The sequence below is a fragment of the Nannobrachium achirus genome (genome assembly GCF_963921795.1).
Source record: "Nannobrachium achirus genome assembly, chromosome: 6".
Classification (NCBI taxonomy): domain Eukaryota; kingdom Metazoa; phylum Chordata; class Actinopteri; order Myctophiformes; family Myctophidae; genus Nannobrachium; species Nannobrachium achirus.
In genome coordinates this window covers 38919200-38931174 of record NC_137815.1, presented here as the reverse complement: position 1 = coordinate 38931174, position 11975 = coordinate 38919200, and positions in this window count along the sequence as shown.

Genomic DNA, 11975 nt, shown 5'->3' with positions numbered 1-11975 from the left:
GCAACACATTCTTTCAATGGACTAAAATCTTGTTTTATTTGATGGCCTTCCTGCCCTGGTGTTTGGCTTTTGTGCCCTCACAGAATGGACAATACCAAAGGCCAAATGGCCTTGCGCCTAAAATGACGAAATTCAAGGCCTTGTTATTAGGTTTGCTTTACTTGCATTGGAAAATGATGGGTACAATTTCAACCATTAAAATGCAAAAAGTAGGTGTACAGATATTGATTTGATATCTGAAGCAACGTAAGACCCATCTGTACTAGTATCCACTACTAGTAAGTGAATATCTCTGTATGATTGCATGCGCTTCCCACACCCCTTAAGCGTGTGGTCTTGTGATACGGTGCTGATTCACAGTTAAGTGCGCGCAGCACAAGGTTGCACATAGAACTGCTCACCCTCTCCACTGGTGTCCCTCAAGGACAATTCTCTGCCATAGCTTACAAAAATCCACAACCATCTCCTTGGTTTTACAGATTTAATTAATTGTAAGTTAGCTCACCTCAGATGATAACTAACCTGACCTCATATGCGCCCACTACTTTTTCACTCACTAGTATAGATTCAGAGACTATAATCTATCATCTCACCGTGGCTTACGCCTATCTTTGCCATACGCCCATGTCACTCACTCACCAAATATCAGTCATTGCTGGGTAGCGATATGGACACGCGATAATTAGTTGGGAATAAAACATCATGTCCACTGTGCTTGATCTTCAGGAGTATGCAGATGGTCTTCAAGGCAAAGGAATCCATGGAGCTATGCTGGCTATGGATGCCTCCTTTGATGCAGAAGCTATGGCCAGGGCCCTGGGAATCCCCAGTAACAAACACATGCTGCATCGACACCTGTATGAAGAGATGAAATCCCTCTCCATAGCTTCAAGGTACATTATAAGAATCAGCACACTTCATTATTATAATCATAGCCTAAATCATTTGGTAAAATGGTAGCATAGTGTTGAGATGTGTCACACAAATATATATACGGTATAATAAACATTAGCTTAGACATTAGACCTTAACCACATTAATCATGTTGTCCCTATTGAGGCAGGTCCTTCACACCCATCATCAATCACACCTAGTGTGAAGTTTATTTCATTAAGTGTCCCACGAAGCTTGGCCAATGTGACCCTGGGAGTACAAACAGACATGGGACAAACGGACAAAGTCAGATGTACAGTAGGAGCGGTTTGCTCCTTACAGGAGCACTGCTCAAAAAATAACTAAAATAGCAAACAATGTGTCACAACGTGTTGTGAGTAGATCTGCTATTTTTTTATACGACTGAATATAAAATAGGGCTTAATTGGTTAACAATTTCCATTACTATCTTATTTGAGTGTTGTACATTCACACAACATCGTTAAATAACGTTTAGGTAACATTATAAATACCAACAACAGTAGGGCGCTGATAGCCAAGTGATTAAGGTGCATACCACATAGGATCTGATACCTGGCAAACAGCGAGACCCCTGTTCAGTTACTGGGCCGCGACCGCGGTTTTCCCGGTGAACCTGAGCGCAATGGTGGGGGCGTGGGAGTGTGGGGAACACACACCACTGACTATTACCAATGATGGAGAGGTTATAATATAGCTTTATGTATTGACAGGCACTCTTACCGATTTCGTAAGAGACTCGTCGCCAATTGTAATATATTTAAAAGTTATTTGGGGCCATGATGATAACCCCTTCTTCCCATTATTAGACTAAGGATTTATATTGTCTGTGTTATTGTTTAATTACAACCACAATTATTCACGTGTGGCAAGATCGCGGTTCCACTAGTTTTACTAGTAGGCTAGTGTAGGCCTAGAAGACTTTTCAGAAGTTAATTTAATGTTTTCCATTTAATGATTTCCTTTATCCTCATCTAATCTTGCGCTAATGCACACAACTGTTTTCATCAGGTTTTAAGGCCTATTAGGCTTTTCAGAAGTTAATTTAATGTTTTCCCTTTAATGATTTCCTTTATCCTCGTCTTGCGCTAATGCTCGCAACTGACCTTAAAACGCCAGGTTTAAGGTTTTATTTTAGTTGTTTCTCATAAGCTTGTGGCCCTCCTTGCCCATCGACCCTTCCTGACTCTCTCCCTGTTTCCTGTCTCTCTACATTTGTAAGCATCAATAATGGCAAGACAAGACAGAAAAAAATAACTCACAAAACAAAACAAATGTAAACTACACTGAGTGATGAACTTCTTTTGATGGTTTACTTTCCCAGCTGTGATGAGCAGAACAGTGAGACGTCAAGTTCCTCCTGTCATTCCCCTGCCGTTGCAAACCATTACATCATGGAGCGGGAGTCTTTGAGGAGAAGATCTAGCAGGGTGTGTTATTATTTTCACAAGCAACCTGGCATTTATTGATTTAATAGCAAGGAGACTGCAGTGCGTGTTTCAAATGATGCTACAGTACAGTATGTGTCATTGCTTTATACCAGAGGTTCTCAAACCTTTTCATTTAGGGCCCATTTGGTTCCATTTGTATACTGTCTGAGTTACAGACTTGTAAGGGTCAATTTAGAACCCCTCAATGAATGAACCCTGGGAGTCTTTGGACTCCACTTTGAGAACCATTGCTTTATACAATGCTGCTCTGAATGAAAGATATAGGGCCTATATATATATATGTGTTCATTTGTTTTTCTGGGATTGTTCACTCTTGACTTTCAATTCTTCCAGAGTCCTTTGAGGTTGCATTCAAACAGCCAATCAGTGGAGCGAGGCCTGGGTTTCCATGGCAGCTGTGGATCTCTGCCTAGAGAGGCCAGAGTGCAAGTTGTGCCAAGGACCAAGAGAAGCCCCATGTACACCTACAACAGTGTCGAACTCACCAACGTCTGAAGCACTGTGTGAATGACATTGTTGTTTCCTACTGACAGATTGCCTCTATATAAAGCATGTAACCTAATCACCGGACTGAGTCGAGGGGAAGTCAAACTGTGCCCAGGGTACAATTTGTGTAAAGAAACAGAGGTCGACATTTTCTTAACCACATTCCCTGTACTTTGTGGTACTTCATCGCATCACAATGAGATGTGGGTTTGTAGATCTGCTATTTTTGCATTTTTTTTTAAAGCTTTTGTAGATACTGACACAACAATGTTAAAATGTGTACATCCAAATGCCTTTTATAGGGTCCTGCTTCACTATAACCTGGAAACTACAATGATCTAGTTAATAGGCTAGTGTCTAATGTGAGTTAAAAAAAAATATATATATATATCAATTCTGTACTTTTCACCTTTGTTTGTGAAACCAGTCCTGTGAGCTCTTAATTAAATGTATAGTTATTTTCAGTGTATCTACAGTATGTACATACGTACAGTATATTTCACTATTAAAATGTTCTTCAAAGAAATTCAACATTTATTTTGTAGATGGTCATCATAGCACATTTTATCCAAAGCACTGTACAAGGTTTATTTACATTCACACACAACGCAAGACACCACCTGCTCATTGGGATCGAACTAGGAGGATGATACCTATGGCTCTCAGGCGGACGGTCTGCCTGCTGAGCCACTGCTCGACCCTGCAATTGAACCTTCAAAAATTCAGGTCATGTAACATCACAGAAGCTGCACAAAGAAGCCTCCTGAGTCAGTCAACAAATGATGCTGCTGGAGATACTGCAGAGTGAGTGGGATGATGATGTGCTTCTGTCTCCATAGTTATCAGCAGTGGCGGAAAAAGGTACTCGGAGTCGCATTCTTTAAGTAAAAGTATCAATACTGCAATATAGAAACACTGTTAGGAGTGAAAGTCCGGTAATCAAAATGTACCAAAAGTTTTTTTTTAAAAGTACAAAGTAACAGAACGTCCTGTTTCACAAGTTATTATGTCTCATGTCTAAAATGTATGGATTTTCTTTTTTGAAAATAGCCTGAGATGTAGGTGAAAATTGGAAAATACTTAAGTAAAGTAAAAGTACAGTACTTGAGTAAATGTAATTAGTTACTCTCCACCACTGGTTATCAAGCTGCTACTCTGTCCAGACAGCTCTGTTTTCTGCACCTCAAGCAAGTCATCCTCAGCTCTCATGTGTGATGGGAGGGATCATGTAGGAAAGGAGCTTTTCAGACCTAAAATCAGTTACAGATGTCCTCCGCCTCTTCAGACCCATTAGATGTAAGGTGTGGCACAAGGCTTGTCATGGTTACATCGACAAGAGGTAGCTGGCCTCTGGTTAACACAACACTGGAGTGGAATACTCCGAATACCGTAGCAGAGCTTTGCCTTCAGTCAAATACCACATAATGTGTCCAAGGAGTATAAAGTAACTTAGAATGTACAAGGACGATTTATTATCATTTCTGTAAAGATTTTCTCAGCAAATCACGACTGCAAATTCTACCACGCAGGACTGTAGGCCTACCAGTGAAGCCAATGATATGCCTGTACACTCCAGCATTTAAACATTGCACTTGTTCTGAATATTCAAGAGCTAGTGTTAGCAGAATATTACCTAAACAGATTATCATCATACACTAAATGTTTCTGCACGTGAGCAATGGTTAAACTGACCCAAATGCACTGCAGTTTCACTGCATTGATCAGGTTATTATAAACATTGTATTGGCAATGGCCAAAATGGCAATACTACAATTTACAGCATATCTAAGAAGTATTGTCAACCTATTAAGTGAATTGTGTTAGATCCAATTACTTGTTATAGAAGCAATGTAGGATTTTGAAGAAAATGTGAGCCATAGGAACACAAACTGCATAGGAACACAAAACATGCAATTTCTCTTTGCACACTAAATCCTCACAGAACTAAACAGGTTTGTCAACTTGCAAGTGTAAGGTGAAGGTATAGGTAAAGTAAAAGCGGGAAGATTAGACTGGTTCAAACTTGTTTGACTATTCATTCACTGCCCTGATGGAATTATGTTAACCACTAATGCTTTGCCATATTTATGACAAATAGTGGGAAAGTAGGCCTACTACTAATTATGAAACATACTTTGTGTTTTTTCTCTGTGAGAGTGTCTGTCTGTCTGTCTGTCTGTCTGTCTGTCTGTCTGTCTGTCTGTCTGTCTGTCTGTCTGTCTGTCTGTCTGTCTGTCTGTCTGTGTGTGTGTGTGTGTGTGTGGCCTATTTGCCTTCATTATATTAGGCATATCACTCACTATCAGGCAGGAAGAAAGGTTTCAGAAAGGTTTTGTTTATTAAAGAATAGTGTAATGTAAACTACCATATTGTTGAGAAAACAACTAAACACATTCATATTTTAGATAAGTGCTGAAAATAAAGTCCTGGCATTGATTATAAGGCACATACATTATAGAACAGAACAATGATCACATACAGATCCCTCTAAAAATATATATCGAATATTGTGTAAAAGTTCATTTTCTTCTGTAATATAACAGTCAACATTTTCATATTCTAGATACATTGCGCATGCAGCGAAATATTCAAACCCCTTTTTGGTTTTAATTTTGATTTTTATGGCATACAGCTCATGGAAATCAAAGATCCATATCTGAAAAATATTATACACGAGACCACTCAAAACAAGGATTTATAATAGAGAAATGTCAACCTTCTGAAGTCAGAGTTGCTTGAAGCCCATGCAGTGTGAAGCTTCCGCAGTCAGTGATGATTTGGGCTGCTATGGCATCTGCTGCTTTTTTTTTTTTTTTTTTTACACAATACAATATTGATATTTTTAGATGGATCTGTACATATTATGTTATGTAGGCCTACATTTAAGAAACTGGCTGAAGAGTCACCAGCACTAGGACCATGGGGGAATCCCTGCTCACGCACTCACACTTTACAACTGGTGGGGGGGCGGTGGCTTCACTCCAGTCCAGGCGGACAAAGTTCCTGTCTAATATTTTCTTTACATTCTACAAGTGGGGGACAAACTTGGCACTGTATGAACAGCCTCCACTCCCTGCGATCCTGCACGTCAACACATTTATAGTGGACATATTGTTTGTGTACACTGTTGTTTGTCATTATTTGCGCGATAAGTCTGAATAGTTCCCTCTGTGTCATCTTCCTGAAAACACCTGCATGTTTCAGGTAACCACCCATCGAATAGAGGGAAGTCCTTCCTAGGGCGGTGATCTTTGCGGGAGAAAAGGTAAGGTCGCGTTTTGATATTTACCATGACATTTTGGTAGTGTTTATGTTATTGAAAAGTACACGACACCTACAGTAATTGCGCACAAAACGCACAGCAAAGCGCACAAACCGAGCAGAGACCTTTTGTGTGTGCTTTGCTGTAAACTATAAGTGGTGCCACTTGAAACTACAGCGGGTTGTTATCAGGGCTGTTCCTCTCCTTCCAACTTCCAAGATACTTCTTAAACTTGTTTTAAAATCTAAGCAGGCGAAGATTTTCCACACGATTTTAATAGTTGTGGACTTATGGTCGTGGAAACTTTTACCAGAGTTTGCAGTTATCACAAGAACATGTATCCATACGGAGAACGTTACGATTGTGTGCGTTAACTGTTTACGCTTACTGAATCGTGTGGGGAGGAAACGGGCCTTATAAATGGTTTGTTTATACAATCTTACATTTGAGGACAAAGCTAACATTTGTAGTCACATTTGCTCTAGCCCTTTCTTTGTTAAACATTAGTGACTTTATGCCACGATGACCTATGACTGAGTATACGACCTTTAGAAGAAAGTAGAATGTGAATGAAGGATTAAAACACCTTGGAGGAGTTGGCCAGCCATGTCACTTTTGACCGGATGGTGACTCTGAGCGCTGAGTCTACTATTGGGGGCTTTCCAACTCTGAATGGACCATGTGCACTTTAAGCACATTTGAGATTTTCTGAATCAAAACAACGTGGCTGACTGGGCTGAGCCTGAACAGCAATATCATGTGGAATTGCTTGGCTGGGCTGCCCACAAAGGCATCCAGTACGTAGCTATGTTTGGTTGTAATTGTCAATTTACTATGATTACTTTTGACAAAACTAATAAATCACAATAATATTTTTTCATGGCAGCCATATTGACATAAATGGTAGGCTAATGTTACACCCTGTAGTACAGGACTCTTTCCAGTGAGCCAGCCAACATGACTGCTTGACTAGTCTGGGATCACTTCACTTTACGGGGTTTGATCCGGTCGGGAGCGGAAACCACTTTGCGTCATGTTGTAGTCCTAGACGGACTACACTTTGGCCGGAACTATCAACCGGATTCAGTTTTAACCCAAAATATTCCCCTGCACCCAAGGACATACTTTTAGGGCCGACCTAATAAACACCTTGATGAGGCGTAGTTTTGCTTTCGAAAAATTCGTTTGGTATATGCATCTTTTAATCCAACTCGTAGCTACTGGCAAGACTACGTAGGCTACTCCAGCATTTTAAAAGGGATTGGGGAAACAAACGGAGGGAACCAAATCAAAGCGACGCCGCTTCTTCTAGTGGTTTCCGTGCTTTAGGCGGAAAACAAACGGTCTGTTGTGAACAAACACCAGGCTCTCTCCCGGGAGTAAGCCTGGTAGGCGAGGTTACTGCTTGACAATGAATGCAACACAACCTTGATTAACATAATTGGTAACACCTGTACAGGATGTGACATCAGGCAGCCCTAGTATTTGTCAATATTATGGCTGCCAAAAAGGCGCTTCTACATTTTGTCAAATTCAACAATAAGTTTCAGTCAATATAATATTTCTATATGATTATTATTCACAATGTTTTGGTTGGTAGTGGTACAGTAACAGTAGATAAAAAGAAAGACACGCCCCTGTGAAATTGCAGGTTTTTGAAACGTAAAGACAGAAATAACAATGTCAGACATGTTCCACCTTTTAATGTGATCTTAAAAAATGTAAAAAATAAAAAATGTCTTATTAGGAACATAAACAAAACAAAATACCTACAACACCCTGATTGCATAAGTCTGCACACCACCCATTGCGCCCAACTAATTGTAATTTGTGGAAATACCATTTGCTTTTATTACAGTATTATGTTTTTGTGAATAGTAAGTCTTAATTAACTTTACTTTGCACATACAGACTTTTAGCACATTTTTCCAAAAAGGTTCCTAGTTCCTAGTTATTTTAAATCGCAAGGAGATATCCTGTGTAGTTTAACCATTATACAACAAAATAGCTGATCTACAAGCTCACAATGTGTGGCATTGTGAGCTTGTAGATGAGCTATTTTTGCCACGCAACAATAAGAGTACCCTTTCATTTGAAACTGAAATGTAGTCAGTTAGGTAGCTCACCACATACAAGCTGGCAAGTGACATGAAGTAGGCTTTTGAAGCTACATATGAACAGTGTTGAAACAGTCATTATTTAATAGGGTTTATTTAAGTTATTCTGCTCTGTTCTAGAACTGTGGAGATAACATTGGAGAGAGCAAAACTGTTTATGTAGGGTGACTGACCAATGGCCATGTTTAGATTAGAAACCCCCAACCGGAACCCTTATGAATGAATGAATGAATGAATGAATTACAAGTTTGTAGTACGTACAACATGTGTACTATGTGCATGTCACACACCATAGGCATTTTCATCAGGATGGCAGACAATTATTAGCTTAGTACACCTAGTGACCTACTGTAGAGCACCTTTGAACACCAAGGTACTAATAACACAAAGGTACTAATAATTGTGACAGAACATGATAAACGTCTATGTGTAAGAGTGGGAACAAGTTATTACTACTACAAAGATAAGGCATGCACATCCAAAAGACATCTTTACGGCAGGTGCCAGCCCCAAAGTAAACTGAGATCATACAGATAGAAGTTAGTAGCCACACGCTGTAGTTCCCTTTGCACAATTTAATTAGTTAACAAACGCATGCTCTTCTGTCATGAGACATGGAGTCATCGGCTTGATGAAGTGTCACTCTGGCCCCTTATCCACCCAAATAACTTCTCTGTTGGTTCCGTTCTAGTTCTTGGAACCTTGGTGTTTTCATGGATCCTGCGCAAACCGGCTTGCATTTCCATTGAGGTTATGGAAGCTGAATGGTTAGTTAGCACGCCTGGGGAACAGGAGTCCGGTATTCAGTGGCGGTGACACAGAAAAGTAAATACATTTAAATGCATTTAAATTTAAAAATAATCGCAGTGTAATTGAGTTTATGATCTCGACACCGCAGTATGCATTACACAACTGCGGTATTGTGCCCAGCCCGTCACAAGTTGCCTATCAGAGCTAATTGACACAACAAATGGCTGGGCCCCTGAAAAGATCCAATGAAAGGGTCCTCCCTAAATCTGCCTATACAGATTAATACATGTGCTTGCTCTCTCTCCTGCATAAACATATTTTTAAATGCTGTAACCTTAGCCTCCTGGCTTGGAGCAGCATTCTGAGCTGAATGAAAAAAGTTGGCGATTACATTTTTATTTGAGCCTAAAGCCCTTGCAGAGTGCCAACTTCTTCTTTTCTATTTCTTGGACACTGTGCTGTTATACTATATTTGGTGACCCATTAGATTCTGTGACCTGCCCTCACAGGGATCTTGCCCAGCTGAAGAGAAGCATGACACCACAGCCACCATTCTTCGGTATGGTGTTTCTTCAATGATGAGTTGTATTGGCTTTGCATCAAACATATTTTGACTGAATGCATCTTTTGGCATAATTCAAATGTCTGGGATGAGGGTATGTTGTCATGACACCGGACACCCTACCCCATAACTCAGACGTGCAGAATCTAGAAAGTGCTGCAGAACACAACATGGCAGCCTGCCAGGCAGCCTCCATCCATTGAGGTCAACCAGCAAATGCCAGAAATTGTTGTAGTTCAGACTGGTTCCCAAACATTTTCAGCTCGAGATCAAAAAGAGACATTTTGAGCCCTGTTCCAAAAATAGTGAAAATACAGACAACGTATAAAAAACTAGTTCTGTGCCTGGGGGTGTGCACAGTTGCCTCTGAGGGATTGAATGTAGGAGTTTCAGAAGTAATGTTGGAGAACCCAGACCAGTGCCCGTTGAGCAGAATAGTCATCATTGACGTCCATTTGTGCAGTACCTGTTGTATCGTCTGTCTATCTGTGTCCCTTTCATGCCCATACATTATATGGAGATCTCTTATCTCTGTCTGCCTGGCTTTCTTTTATGCCCATATATGGTGATCCATATTCCCCAAATTTGGGGCACTGTAGTGATGTAAATTTGGTCACTTGTTTCTTCATGTCAGACATTATTTGGTCATTGTTTCAGCATGAGGCTGTTACCATGGTGGCAACACTGTTAATATCATCAGTGATGTCAGCATGCAGATGGCGGACAGACAGACATTCGGTAAATTAATAGTTAGATGTATCTGCTTAATCAGACTAATCGATTTAGTCAATTCAGCTATGGAAAATGTTCATGTTGATTTATTGATATACAGTACAAAAGATAAAGAAATGAGCAAAAACCAAAACAAACTTAAGATTCATAATTTAATCGAAAAAAGTAATCGCTAGAATAATTGCTAAGAAAATAATTAATAGTTGCAGCCCTATAATAATATAATCAATTAAGAATCAAAACATGTCAAATGCATTTAGTAATAATAACTTTTTGAGCTTAAATAAAAAATACATTGGGCATGGGAAAATTGAATGCGATTCAATAAAACTGGTCCTGTAAACTAGCATGTTTGGAACTAGCCTCGTAAATCAGACTCTCCTTTCAAATCAAAAGGCAGGAGGAGTCAGTTTACTAGGCTAGTTTGGAATTGGAACAACTGAAATTAATATCACTATTCGGATATTGACCTGCGGGCCACATTAAGTGAAGATGGGGCCGCCCGCCACTTGCCCATGTAAGATCTATGCGATGGCAATATACAAACAATGTACACGACTACATTTATATAGATGCTGAAATACAGTTGATGTAAACCTCCACCGGCTGTCAGTCAGTCAGTCTGTCAGTCAGTCACACGTCACACTTTTGCCCTTCTCATATCACATTTTTGGGCACTGCTCCTACAGATTTTGCCCTAAAATCACGCAAAGCGGTACACATTATCTCTAAAGTCATGTCATCAACATGGACAGACCAATTTGTGTATACATGCGACCTGACGGTCTCTTATCTCCCGATTAGGGAGTCTTACTTGTAATTATACTCTGAAGATACTGTATGATCAGTCTCTTGGTTCAGTTTGGAGAACAGGGTTAAAAGCCTGCTCGACAAACAGGTTCCTATTTTGTTTGAACAGCATGTTTATGTTTGTCAGTAAGTAGTAGTCATTCATCACTTGTGTAACGTCGGATATCTGGCTTCAAGAATGGATTCTCACTGTTGTTATAGGACTCTGTACTGTCGAAGACAGATGATCAAAGTTGTCATGGAGGGAGTATAAGTGTGTTATTCAGTAGGAGTTCAGGATATCTAAAGACAGATGTAATTCAGCTTATGGACTGAAGATGAGGAACGATTCCTCATCTTTTCCATTGACTGTATGTAGCATATGTCCATAGCAAGTAGTCCAATGGATACATTGTAGTTAATTATTTAGACCTAAGCTCTTGTTTATACTTTTCATTGGTTAAATATTTATTAAACCTACAGACATACCACTTTCAACCTGGCACACCTATATTTCAAATTGCAGATCTACAGCTCGCAAAGCATCAATGCATTGTGAGCTTGTAGTTTAGCTATTTATGTACACTGCTTATATGACAAAGTATAAAGGCATTCATTTATGAAAAAAGAAGGGGAAAAAAGCACATATTGTATACTATTTATGTCATGATTTGGTACCTTGACCTGAGACCAAAACTGAATATAACACTACCACTTCTCTATTGAACTTCAATGGACGCGTCCACCGTGTTCTTTTCTGTAGCTCTGTTACTTTGAAGGATGTGCTCGTTCTTGATAGACACTATCAAGAAAAGTGGCTTACTATTAGCTAATGATGTATTTGGGTCCCAATTCCATGCATTATTGATTATTGATCAAAATATATATTTGCCATTTTGACCATGACATTTTAT